At 42.6% G+C, this 13,915-nt stretch overlaps 1 long non-coding RNA gene across 1 annotated transcript in view; it reads right to left on the reverse strand.

Annotated features, from left to right (window-relative positions):
* Nucleotides 1–457: 457 nt before the first annotated feature.
* LOC105994433 overlaps nt 458–13,915 on the reverse strand; it is a 34,622-nt gene continuing 21,164 nt past the window's right edge. The window contains exon 4 of the long non-coding RNA XR_001175501.1: nt 458–790. This is a non-coding gene — a long non-coding RNA (uncharacterized LOC105994433). The remainder of the gene's footprint in view (nt 791–13,915) is intronic.

Genomic DNA, 13,915 nt, shown 5'->3' on the forward strand with positions numbered 1-13,915 from the left:
GGAGGGATGGAGGAAAAGAAAGGGAAGGGAAGGAAGGAAAGAAGATAGGGGGAGGGAGGAAAGGGAAGGAAGGAAGGAAAGAAGGAAGGAAGGAAGGAGGGAGGGAGGGAGGGATGAAAGGAAAGGAAGGAAGGGAGGAGGGAGGGAGGGAAGGAGGGAGGGAGGGGGGAGAGAAGGAAGGAAGGAAGAAAGGAAAGAAGAGAAATCAGGATATTCACTTCAGTTAATTACCCCAAATGCTGAGCACCCCAACCTCTTAAGGAGCAGAAAAGAAAGAAAGACTTGGAAGTAAATATAGGTAAATATGTTTAAAACCTAACACAGCTAGAGTTATGCATACTATTCTGGTGACAATATGTTCTCTTGTATAATATTTATGAAGAAGAGAGTCAGGTTTCTCTATGAGTGATACAAAATAATCTTTTATTAATATTATTCTAAATGTGTTACCATTGTACATGATCTCAGAAGACCAAGTAGAGAAGGCATTATAGAAATCAAAGGAATAAATGAATATGAAAGAAAAGACAATTATATGCCCAAATAAAAACTGGTGCCCACTCTGTTACACTGCTACACATTTTGTAAATTTAAATATTGCACATGAATGTTACATAAATATATAAATACAACCTTCCTCTGGGTTTTTGAAAACAAGCATCTCAGTAAGCAGAGCCAGTGTTCTGTATTTACATGTTCTCTCAGATCCACATTTTCCAGACACTAACAATTGCCTCAGGGATGCCAGGATCTCTGTGGGGATGGCAAGGTCGATGGCTGGAACTCTGGGCTAAGGGAAGAGAGAAAGAGGTATAAGTTCTTACATTGTCATTGGGAGGAGGGGACAAGGCACATCAGCTATCCAAACTTTTGAATGTGTAAACTGGGATGACTCTTCCCACTTCAAGTGGTTGTAGTTGTATCAAAGGAAGTGGTGGTCATTACCAGTATCACCTGGCCAGAGGGCCTAGTCACACATGTGGTCATGTAGACACAAGCATCCTGAGGACAGAGTGGGCCCATCACATGGCTCCTGCCCTCAGACTGGAAGAGTTGAAAAGAAAACCCCTCCTCCAGAGATGTCACTCAACCCTGAGCAGAAAAGAGCTCAGGAAGTTGGATAGCAGCTTATTGTCAACTGATCACATATGCATTCAGCCTCTGGGGTTAGACTTCCAATTCTGTATTAAAGAATTTGACAATAATCTTAAGAATGGTTTCTGGAGAGAATTCTTGATGAAACAAGATGTCATCTGAAAACACATACAGAATTACACTAATCCATGCTAATAGGATGCCAGCTACAGTACATTTATTATGCAGTATTCAATCTTAAGAAAAGTGGAGATCAGATTTACTCATGATGGAGAAGGCTTCTGTGTGATTGGCAGCAGAGATTTCAGCACATTTCCCCCCCTTTGCATTCCAAACAAAGTGGATTTGTGCATTAATGACTTTAATTATATAGGGAAGGATTCATTCCAGGTAACAGTTTGGGATACAAGTTAAGGGGACAAGGTGCTAGTGGCTCACATCTGTAATCCTAGCTACTCAAGAGGCTGATATTTGAGGATCATGGTTTGAAGCCAGCCAGGGCAGAAAAGTCTGTGACACTCATCTCCAATTAACCATCAAAAAGCCCAAAGTAGAGGTATGCTCAAGTGGTAGAGCACCAGCATGGATCTTAAAAAGTCAAGTGAGAATACCAGGTCCTAGTTCAAGTGACGGTATTGGCACACAGAATGGAGGGAGGGGCTAGTGAGGATCCCGTAATGAGGGTACACCCACCAGTACCTCATCCACTAGTGACAGTGCCCTTGTGGGGACACTGTGGGAGGTTCTGAGCTGTAGTGACTCCACAGCTCTGGGTCCCTGTGGAGTGACTGAATGAACCTCAGCGGAACCACTCTGCTTCTGGAAGCCTGGAGACCTTAACGTCTGAGATTGTATTCATCAAAGGAGTTGTGCACACCTCCAGAGCATCAGTGTGACAAACTTTGAGGGTTTAGAACGTGGATTGTGTTGTGTGGCTGCTGCAGCTGAGTATGGAAGTAGCTTCTCTAACATGTGTCCAAAGCACTTAATAAAAATAGATGGATTCCACAGGACAAAAAGACTGTTGAGGCTATTGAGGGGAAAAAAACCCACAAACATAATGAACCAGAGTAAGGACCTGGGTTTAAGTCCCTGGTTGATTACTGAGTAGCCCAGTGACCTTTGGACATGATTATTTCATTTCACAGCATACGATTACCATCTACAAAATCAAAATAGTAATATTTATGTTAATCTCCTCTCAAGACTGAAAACTCAAACAGAGCCAGAGACCAGTAGCTCATGCCTGCAATCCTGGCTATCCCAGAGGCTGAGATCAAGAGGATAGAGGCTCCAAGCCAGCATGGACATAAACGTCTACAAGACTCCATGCCCCACTAACCAGCAACAAAACCAGGCTGAAGGCATGGCTCAAGTGGTAGAGTGCCAACTGTGAGGAAGAAAGTCGAGTGAGAGTATGAGGCTTTGAGTTCAAGTTCCAGTACTGGCACACATACATATGCACACACATATACACGCAGATTTAAAGGGTATATGTGGTGTGGGTGGAGGTATTATGAAAATGGAGAGGCACTGCTATGTACGTGTTGTCCTTATCACCCATTTCTAAGACTTGCTGACCAACAGCTGACACCTGCAAGGGAGAACTCATTCCCCAGGTGCCAGGCCCATTGTCCCTGGTTGCCTTCCTCCTCAGCAGGTGGGTGCTACCAGGGCCTTCCTTCTCATCTCCTTCTATACACCCAAACAAACATCCCTCTAAATCCTGAAAGCGCAGAAAGGGAAGAACCCGAAGCAGGGAGCTACCTAGGTCAGTTTTCCCCATACTTGTCAACATTTTTTAATAGATCAAGTGACCACAGCCTCCCTCAGCCTGCGCAGTCTCTCCACAGCAGCAGTTATTTGCCACGATATATGTACTAGCATTTACTAGTTAGCATCAAGATACGTCTTGATAGAGAACCATCCATTCATTCATTCATTCATTCATTTACAGTATTCATACAGGGGGAGTTTCACTGTTACATTTCCAGTCATATTTACAACATATTCCAGTAGCTCTCACCCTTCCATTGCTCTCCCCTCTCTTCAAAACCATTTCCACAGGTTTTACTGTCCTATTTTCATAGTTGCAGATAATCTACTGCAATCATATTCGACCTCCTTTGTCTTTCTCATTAGTCAGGCTCCTCTATTAGTTACCACTCCCCACACAGCCAGCTTCTCTTCCCCTAGTGATCAGTAGCTTTCATTGAGGGCATTTTTGCTGTTTGCATAAATACCTGCAAGGTATTACACAATTACCCTCTAGCTTTTCTCCTTCTCTCAAGCAGTCCCTTAGCTAGATTCATGTTCTATGTTCATCCAGTAATTATGTTCGTGGATATATATATATATATATCCATAAATGTATGCACATGTCCAAGAACACATAGGTCTTTTAGGTCCAGTATCCACGTAAGTGAAAACATACATAATACATATTATATATAACATAATAGATATGTAAAACAGATTTACATATATATATATATTTGAACTTGTCATTATGATGTCCTCCAATTACATCCATTTTCCTGAAAAAGATGTAACTTCAATTTTCTTTTTCCTTATGACTGTGTAATATTCCAGTGTGTGTGTGTGTGTGTGTGAGAGAGAGAGAGAGAGAGAGAGAGAGAGAGCGCTGATGTGGAACATTTTATTTAATCATCACAAGAAATGTATGACGTAATATTACAGCTCTGACTTTGACAATTAAAACAGAGGTGAAAGAATTTCCCTGAGGTGACACAGAGATCTAGTAGGTGGCAGAGATGGCCCCTGATCCCAGTTCTTCAAAGCCCCAAGGCACATGGCCTGGCCAATAAATTGTGAAGTCTTTGCTGAGAAACTGCTCTTCTGTTGCTGTTAGTTTGGTCTGGAATCCACTTTTGAGACAGAGTTTTACATAGCAGCTACAATTCTCTCAGCATCAATCTAGCTATAGTCAAGTGATTCACTTTTCTAGCCAATAAGTATTTATTTGGTGTCTACTGTCAGGGGCTGCGCAGGGAGGAGGTGGTCACTGGACACAGCTTTCTTCCTCGTCGGAACGCTAGTGCCACCGAAAATAAATGAATAAATAACAATAATAAAACTCATTGACTTATACATTTAAAAATCTATGAATTCCATTGTATACAAATTATACTTTTAAAAAAAGATTAAAAAACATCTTCATGGTAAGTGAAAGCAATTCACATCAATGTGATACCACTTACATAATATTCAAAAGGAGGCTACTAGTGGGCTGGATCCCCAGCACCCAACACACAGGCACCACCCACAGGAAACAGCGAATGGATATATTCCTCTCTGGGAAATTATTTCCTAAATAATCCATTACTGGGTTAGAAGTGTTGCCTAGAGGGATGGAAGCTGGGGACACATAACGTTTTTTCCTCCTGAAATTAAAACCCTACCCCTTTGACACTTAAAAATCTGAGCATTGTGACCAATAAAAACAAAGACCAGGACCACATGCGGACTGCTGAGTTCAGCTTCCATAGAGGATGACTGACATGTATTTCAAATCCAAAGTTACTTCTGGTGGGTGAATCTGGAAGAAAATCAACCCAGGGACAGAGTCTACTAGCTGCTGGTTGTAATACCTGGCACCTTGTTACCAGCCAGGCATGAGAGTAAGAGAAAGTACTAGAAAAATGACATTAAATTAGAGAAGGAGCAGATTGTGACAGAACGCTCATCTGCGCTTCCTAATTACTAAGTCCCCCTTCCACCCCGCTGACACCATGTGAAGTGGAATTAGATATCGTCTAATTAAGCAAATCTTGAAGGCCAGGATGAGCGACGAGGGGGCAGATGCAGAAAGCCTTGGCTCACCAGGCCCCGCTTACCCAGATCTGCCTGCTCAGCCCACAGCTCCAAAGTCTCCACACATTCTTCTTCTCAGCTCTGCTGGAGTATTTACAGAAAAAGACAATGTTAGTATACAGGCTCACACGGGGAGGTGTGAGAATCAATGGGGTTCAAGCCCTGATGGCCCCCGACGAGCTGCCAAAAGTTGTTAGGAATGGCTGAGTGACAGGGTGATGGGAGATAGGGAACATAAATAACCCAGGCAGCTCAGGAAAAACATAGCATGGAGAGACGAGGCCCAGTGGCCGGGCATGAGAATGACAGTTCAGATAATGGAATTTTGGAAGCTTTTCATCAGGGGTCTCCTCTGTACAGTTACTCTGTTCATTCATTCTTCCTGAAAATACTGAAACTATCACCTTATTTTGACCCCCCCCCAAAAAATTATTTATGGTTTTCTGAAGAGGCAGGGCTAGGCTTGGACTCAGGGTTGCTGGTCAGTTTTCCATTCTGGTGACTTTTCCCCAAGCAGTTAGGATCTTCATGGATACAGACTTAGATCTGCCATTGAAAGAAAGAAAACACCCTCTTCCCAGCTCTACTACTGGAAATGTTTTGAAGTGTTCATCCTTCATTTCTTTCATTTGTAAACCATTTGCCACAAAGCTTTGATTAGAAAATAAATATTGGCTTGCACACACAACTGCTAATATTTTAAAAGAGAACAGCTTAACTGTGGCTGAAGTCAATTTCCAATTCTCATAGCCCATTTCCAGTTTATTTCCTTAAATGAGGCGTGACCAGGCAAGAAAGCATCAACTTGTTAATGTTTTGCCTTTGTACCCAGTGGTTTTTCATGAAGCCCACTGCCGTCTCAGTAGAAAGGACCTTCTTCTTAATGTTTTAGGAAGTAGAAAGATACATGTAAACACTCCCATAAATCCCACTCCAACAAGTGCAAAGAGGAAGGGAAGAAAGGAACTAGAAGAATGAGGGCAGGAGAAAATCCTCCAGAACTCTGTGTGTGTGTGTGTGTGTGTGTGTGAAAATCCTCCAGAACTCTGTGTGTGTGTGTGTGTGTGTGTGTGTGTGTGTGTGTGTGTGTGTGTGTGATTTTAGCCCAAATCAGAACTTCCATTTTAATGACTTTCCATGTGATTCCCATGTAGATCCAGGTTTGGAGAAGCTGTAAAATTTAGATAACTGATTCCCCTTAATAACTTTTTTTCGTTGCTATAAAGATTATGTACTTGCTCCATGCTTTACAAACATTTGAAATTGTGTCATAAATTATTTCAAGTTCTCTCAAAGTAAAATTGAATGTCTTCACTCACACTTCATATTTCCTTCTCTTCCTCCTGAAGGAATCTTAAAGAATGTTCTTTCGGGGCAGGGTATGGTGGCTCATGACTATAATCCCAGATACTCAGAAGCAATGGTGGGAGAATAGTGGCTGTAGGCCAGCATAAGCAAAACCTAAATACCACCTGAAAAATAATTTTTAAAACTGGACTGTGATGTGATTCAAGTGGTCGTGTGCATGCTAGCAAGTGCAAGGCCCTGAATTCAAATCCTAACACCATTTAAAAACCAAAAGCCAAAACCAGTGTCCTTGAGCTTCCTATGTCTTTTAAGGAGATTTATCTCTTTTTCAGTCTTTTGATTTTTATCCCAGATATTCAGAGATTCATTCAACGCATTTTAGACAGCTAGTCAGTGCGTGTTGCCTGGATTTTTTACCAAGGTGGTGAAGCTTAAGAGTTCTTAGGACATCCTACGACATTTCTCAAGTTGTGTCTTCATTATAGGACCAGCTGCTTCCATGCTTCAGTAGAGGGGAGGGTGGCAAGGTGGCCTTTGCCTCTCCACCAGGAGATGCCATCTCCTTATGTATTATGCTTATGTGTAGAGTATTCCTGTACTTGGCAGGAACTTGAGGTTTAAGCCAACAAGCTTCCTGAGCATTGATCGACTTAAATAGGTATTAATTTTAAAACCCTGGCCTGAAAGGAAAATGACAAAAGACCAAAGTTGAATCAGAGAAAAGAGTTGCAACGCATTTTTCTTATAAGGGTTCCTTCCCTTAATTGAATAGTTTGTGTGATTTGATTGGAAAGAGACATATCCACTGGAAAAAGAAAAATCCCAGAGAATAGATGTACAGAGGGCTACTCACCTTCTCTCCTAATTATAGACGCACCAATGAACGCAACTACAGTTTACTGTCAGACTGACACAGAAATAATGACATCTGATGACACTAATTATAGGCAGAAAGGGGCATTCCCATCCCATCCTAGTTGGGAGAATGAGTTGTTTCAGCAGATTTGAGGAGCAACAAATAAAAATCTGTCATAAGCAGAAACAGGCGCATACACGCACACGCACGTGCATGTACATACACACACACACACACATATACACACATTTCTCCAGCAATTCCATGCTAGGACTCATCAAGGAAAACAAAAAGGTCTTTAATGGCCTAGGGATCTGCAGGCTGCCTGGCTGTAAATGGACATCTGGAGGTAGCCTCAGGGAGCATCAAGTATGGAGGCTGAGCACCCTGAGGCACGATGACCCGTGAGGGGCCACCTCCCCACTAGGTCCCCAGCCAAATCAGCACGTGCTCTTCTGCAAAGACCTCACCAGCTGCTCAGAGACAGAGTAGAAAAGCAAGGGAAAACACATTTACCACTTCATCTCTGTAGATCAGGTAAAAAATACACATGTCGCTGGGTTATGGTGGTGTGTGCCTGTAATCCCAGCACTTGGGATGCTGCAGTAGGAAGATCACAAGTTAGAGGCCACCCTGGGCTACACTGCAAGACTCTGTCTCATATATATTTTTAAAAAGTCAGGCTGGGAAGGTGGCTCAGTGGTAGAGCGCTTGCCTTGCATGCCTGAGGCCCTGGGTTCTATTCCTCAGCACCACATAAGCAAAGAGAAAAAAGCCAGAAGTGGCGCTGTGGCTCAAGTGGTAGAGCGCTAGCCTTGAGCTGAAGAGCTGAGGGACAGCGCCCAGGCCCAGAGTTCAGGCCCCACGACCGGATACAAAAGAAAAAGGAAAAGGAAAGTCTCTATTAGTAGGTATTCATATCTTTTCTTCATAGCAATGCTTAACAAGGATTAGCTAGTATAGAAAGCTGTGCCATTTTAATCAGGAGCTGACATTTCCTAGTCGTGTGGCTGTGTGATAGGGAGGGCATGGAGATGGTGAGCCACCCTGTCCTAAGTCCCAGGGTGACGGCAGTAGGGAAAATGTTGGGGTGCAATGGTTCTCCCTGAGTTTGTCTTCCCATGGCATTGCCACATACCAGCAGATTTTTCTAAAGCACCAAAGAGCCAGACTCCGCTACAAATCCTGCCTCCTCTGACATGGTGGAGGTGATGATTTGGGAGCTTATGAAAATCTTTGAGAAGCTGAGAAAATGTATGGCCATAAAAACTTAAAATTCTGGATCCAATTTCAGGAATTCTGTAGAATTCCCCAGACAGACGATTGAATGCGGCTCCGTATCTCAGGGAGAGATCAGCTGCCCTGGAGAGGCTCCAGGGCAGAGCAACACCAACTTTAGCACCATTTCGGAGCCTCTGCTGGACTGGCTGCCCCGTGCTCCCATGGGCAGCCCTCCATGATTCTCACGCTCAGAGCAGCACCACTCTGGAAAAGCCCAAAGGGACCATTCAGTCTTCTCCCTGCAGGACTCAACTCGTATCTTTGCAGTGGGAACTGACAACTGGGCCCTCCGTGTTCTGAACACATGGTGCCTGGAGCACTGAGCATAGCTCTTAAGCAACATGCAAGAAATATCTGGTGACTGAATACATTTTAGATAAGACCTGTGTGCTTCATTTGAGCAAATTAGGATGATAGCTCTATTGTTGTAGAAAACTGGTCTATCCAGAAAACTTTCATACTGTATTAAAATTTCTGCCAAAACTTTGTAAATTAAAAAAATATATTTTTTTTATTTTAGAGGAAAGGAGAGAGGAAGGGAGCAGAGGAGAGGAGAATGCAAAAGTCGGGCAGGCTAGGCTACACCATGAATGTGCTACCGTGGTTGAGTTCTGTGCAGCCAGCCCGTATGTTATTCCAGCTTGATTTCCAGCAAAAGCACTGTGAGGGGTGGTAGATGGCACATTTCCTAAGCCACTCTGTAAGTGGTGCCTCTGTGGGCTGGGTTTCTCCTGCTTCCAGCAGAGCTGTCTTATAGCAGGGAAAAGGCTCCAAGCAGCTGCTTCTTCCTTAGAGATACAGAGTCTCAGAGTCAGCACGGCTAGTGTGTGGACCTCTCCAAATAAAATTACAGTTAGTTATGCTTTAAGAAAATGTTGCTACTAGGCAAAAACAATCTGTCATTCAAATGTCACTCTGAGTTTCTAGAACCCTATCGTGGGACACTCCTTCAAGTCCTCACCCTTCTGCTCCTATAGTGGGGGATGGTGGGAATGGTCATCTCCTCTGCTGGCACAGCAGGCCTTCTGGAATATTACACCATGGGAGGTGAGGACTGACCTGGCTGCCAGCGAGCAGAGAGATTCAGCGAGTTAATACTGGACTGCATGTGGCAGCTATGAAAAGACTGAAACCATCAGCAAAAGGTGCAGTGTGCGTACTTCTATGGTCTCTCCTCTGCCCTTCTAGCTTCCCAAGGCCCAGGAAGCAGGGGTGCAGATGGAGGGTTGTGGGAGAGTGAACTGCAAATGTGCACTGCCCTGTACATCCTGCAGCCAGGTCCTTCTGCTTTCATTCCATGCACCTAGCTTCATGTTATGCTTTACTTTATGCACAGGGGTATGGGGTAGGGAGAAGGGCTGCAAAACAACTTCTAAAATATTATGACGCTTCTGCTATCTTAAGTGGGAAGAAAACACATAAAGCCAGCTGGTACCTTCCTCAAGCTAAAGCAAGTACAAGTACAATTAACTAGCTTGCTTTAATAATCAGACTCAAGATACTTTCCCTATGTTTGCATAAGTAATAATGTTTCATTACAAAGGAAATCTGATCCAAATATCCAATCCAAAGTGGAAATCACGCAGATTCCATTCTTGAGCCATATTGGTGGGGAAAGGGGAGGAGACAAGAGATGAACAGTAAATAACAGCCTTCTCCAACACCCTTTCCTTCCCTAAGAAATACTACTCCACTCACTTCATTTTTTTCCCCTTTATTTTTCTTTCTTTCTTTTCAGGACTGAGGATTAAACCCAGGGACTTATACATACTAGGCAAGTACTCTATAACTTAAGACATGTTCCTAGTCTAAGTTTAAAACAAAATTTTTTCAAGATAACTCTCTGAAGCTGGTTAAGGTAATACACACCTGTAAACCTTAGCACTTGGGAGGCTGAGGCAGGAGAAACCCCTAAGATCCTGTCATACATACATACTGTATTTGGATTAAAAAAAAAAGAATAAAAGTATAAGTTACAAACTATTTAGTTGAGAAAGAAAATGAAATCAGTACATAGAAACACTACTATACACAGCCAAAACTGAAGTTAGAGGATAATTCATAGCCTAAGAATATTTATTAAGAATCAACAGAGACTAAAAAAAAACTAAACAAGTAGGCCTTCAGACCCAGAAAAGGTCAATCAGAAAACTAAAGCAAAATGAAAGGAGGCCAGCATGGTGGTACATACACTCAGCAGACTGAGATGGAGAAATCTAAGTTTGAGGCAAGACTATGAAAGGAAGAATTAAGAGTGTGGTAGAGTTCTGAGACACTTCATTCGATACCTTGACAAAGGACAGCACAGTGGAAGCAAAGGCCAGGCTTACCTTCTCTCACCATAAAACCCAGGAAAGCCTCTCTGACCTTCTGCCCCAACTTCCTGAAAGCCTTCAGCACACTAGTGTCCTGCCTACACCCACAGGGCCCTGCTAAGCTCCCCATGTTTATTTCTGGTAAGTCTTCTGATCACAGTTCTGCAGGAATGGACATTATTCTTCAAATCTAAGAGTAAAATGCATGTACTTCTCTGCTCTTTGGGTTCTTTATTTATGAAAGCTTAACTAGAATTAAATAAATTCATGTAGTAATCTCTTCCTCCCCTATTCACAAAAGGAGGTCCAAGCAATTCATAAAAAAGGCTTTAATAAAACCCGAATCTTTTTTCTTCTTTAATATAAACACCAATAAAATAAAACTTTGGCAATGGAGATAAAGAAAAATAGTGGAGAAGCCAAGTTCAACCATACTTGGATTGAGCCAGTACATCCAATTATGGATATATGAAAATATGTAGATGTCTGTGAGGAAAAGTTGAAAAATCTAAATAGAGTTATTCTGAGAAAATAAAAATATTTTGACATTAATCCTTCTCTTCAACAAGAACAAAATAAAACACATATTCATTAACTCAAGGAGTGTGCATTATCCATTCCCGTGGGGAGCCAGAATGAGGAAATGTCCCCTTCCCCGAATTAACCTACCATCCCTTCCTCCAATTTATTTAGCATCTCCCTAATTACTCAATCATCTCCCCAAAATTAATCTCAACATATTCCCAATCAGAAACCTAAAAGATCTTAAAATGAATTTGAGAACTGATTCTCTTTTGCAAACAGAGGGGGGGGGTGCTTTAATAAATAACCAGACCCTACTGTAAAAGTTTCTGTTGTAAGATACCCTGCTCAGTGGTTACCATCAGGAGGTAGCTGGCAGTGAGGAGGAGGCCAAGATGAGCAGAAAATGGGGAGAAGAGTTGTTCTCTCTGACTTTGCATTGGTTTTCTGTGACTTCTGGGCACAGGAGCTCAAGTTTATTATACCCTCAGAAGGCTGAGCTGAAGAATGCAGGGGCCACAGGACTGGCTCTCTTCGGAACCTCTGGAGTGGCGGGCCTTTCTTGGCACTCCCTCTTTGGGTTCTTGTCTCTGTTCCTTCAAGTGTGAAGCCATCAGGTCTCTGGGCTGAGTCTTCTCCCCTTGCATCTCTCTCAGGCTGACCCTCCTGACTCCTTTTCCACATTTAAGGTCTGACCAGATAATCTAGCATAATCCCCTTTCTTAAAGTCAGCCCGTCAGTAAATCTAATTCCACCTGCAACCTTAATTCCCCTCTGCCATGTGACACCATCACAGATTCTGGGAATTTGGACATGGAGGAGTATTAGTGTGTTGCTACCACAAGTTTCTACCTTTCTGTGTGTGAGGTGTCTGGTTATTTAGGGATGCGTTACCTTTATATTTAACAGGGAGTACCTGCTAGGCAATGTGCATTAATTGTTAAAATTTAACTTTATGGTGATAAAAAAAAAATGGGATGCTGCAGGAGTAGAATACTTAAGTGTTCCATAAGAGGAACTGGCCACATAGACACATGTTGGTGGACAATGTAGATGCTGCTGGAAAGAAGAGGGTTGATCTTCATCCACACATATGCAAAAGCCCTTTGTAAGTTAAAGATATTTCCTTGAACACAATGAAAAATAGTAGAGAAAGATGTAGGCAAGCATACTTGTCACCTTGGGGGTGGTGAAAGGATTCCTCATGTCCCAATCCATACAGCAAACTTTGGTGACATTACAATAAAACAAAGTGAAAACACAGGTAATAGGCTAATAAAGACTTCTCTGTACTCTGACAGGACAGCACTAAGGGGAAATGAGCCAAGGAACATGAACAGGCAAATTCTCTGAAGAAACACAAAGGCAATGTGTGTGTTCGCACTCACTTATAAGCAAAGGCAAATTACAAGAAAAAAAAAATCAATGAATGTCTTGGTTGAGAACTGACTCTGATGTGCCAAACCTCACAGGTTCCAAGCCAGGCCCTGCTGGTTTCTCTTCCTGTGGCTTTGGGGAAGTCAACCTCTCTATGCCTGGGTTTCCCTACATGGAAAGTATGGATCATAATCTTTTTTTCTTAGCAGTATTGGTGTTTGGTCTCAGGGCCTTGAACTTGCTAGGTACTCACTCTAATGCAGGAGCTATGCCTCCAGCTCTTTTCTGTACTGGTTACTTTTGAGATAGGGTCTTTTCCACAGGCCCATGCTAGGACCTGGATCTGTCCATTTCAGGCTTCCTGTTGTTGCTGGAATGATAGGCAAGCATCACCACAGTAGTTTCTTCCACTGAGATGGGGGTCTTAGTAACTTTTTCTGGGCTGGGCTGGAACTACAATTCTACTAATATCAACCTCCCATGTAGCTTAGGACAACAGGCTACCACATTCCCAGCTATCAGTTAAGAATGGAGTCTCATGAACTTTTCTTACTGGGCTGGCCTTGAACCATGATCATCCTTGTTCTCAGCCTCTAAGCCCCTAGGATTATAAGTGTGAGCCAGTGGAGCCTGGCCGCTAAAGGTAATAATTTTTAACTCATAATTATTGTAAGGATGGAATAACAAATGTCTTAAATAATACCAAGCACAGAACAATCACTAGCTAAATGGCTTCCAGTGTTTTGTTATTATATATGCATGGAGATACATGCCAATAAAGAGCTACACATTCACACTTTATGCCCCAACAACCTGGGAAAAACACTAGCAAAACTCCCATATCAACTAAGAAGGCGTAGTGGGAGATCCCGATATATACCACTTCCAGCTATGCAGGAGGCATAGGTAAGTGGATCAAATAAGCAGGAGGGTCACATTCTGAAGCTGGCCAGGGCAAAAATGTGAAACAGTATCTAAATAATAACTAAAACTAGGGGCTTGGCTCAAGTGATAGAGCACCTGCCTAACAAGCTCAAGTCCCTGAGTTCAAATCTTATAGATAGATAGATAGATAGATAGATAGATAGATAGATAGATAGATAGATAGACTGATTAATGATGGATGAATGGTGGGTAGATGGACAGATGGAAAGTTGAGTGGGTAGATGGATCAATGATAGCACAAGAGCACAAGGATGCTATGGAGTACCAATACAGAAAGTCACAGGCCTATACGTAATTACCTGCATTATGTTGTCCAGTTATGCTGCACACTCTACCTTATATGCCAAGCAAAGTATGCTCAGAAAAATGTTACAGAAGTATT

This window comes from Dipodomys ordii, unplaced genomic scaffold (genome assembly GCF_000151885.1).
Source record: "Dipodomys ordii isolate 6190 unplaced genomic scaffold, Dord_2.0 Scaffold106, whole genome shotgun sequence".
NCBI classification, from domain to species: domain Eukaryota; kingdom Metazoa; phylum Chordata; class Mammalia; order Rodentia; family Heteromyidae; genus Dipodomys; species Dipodomys ordii.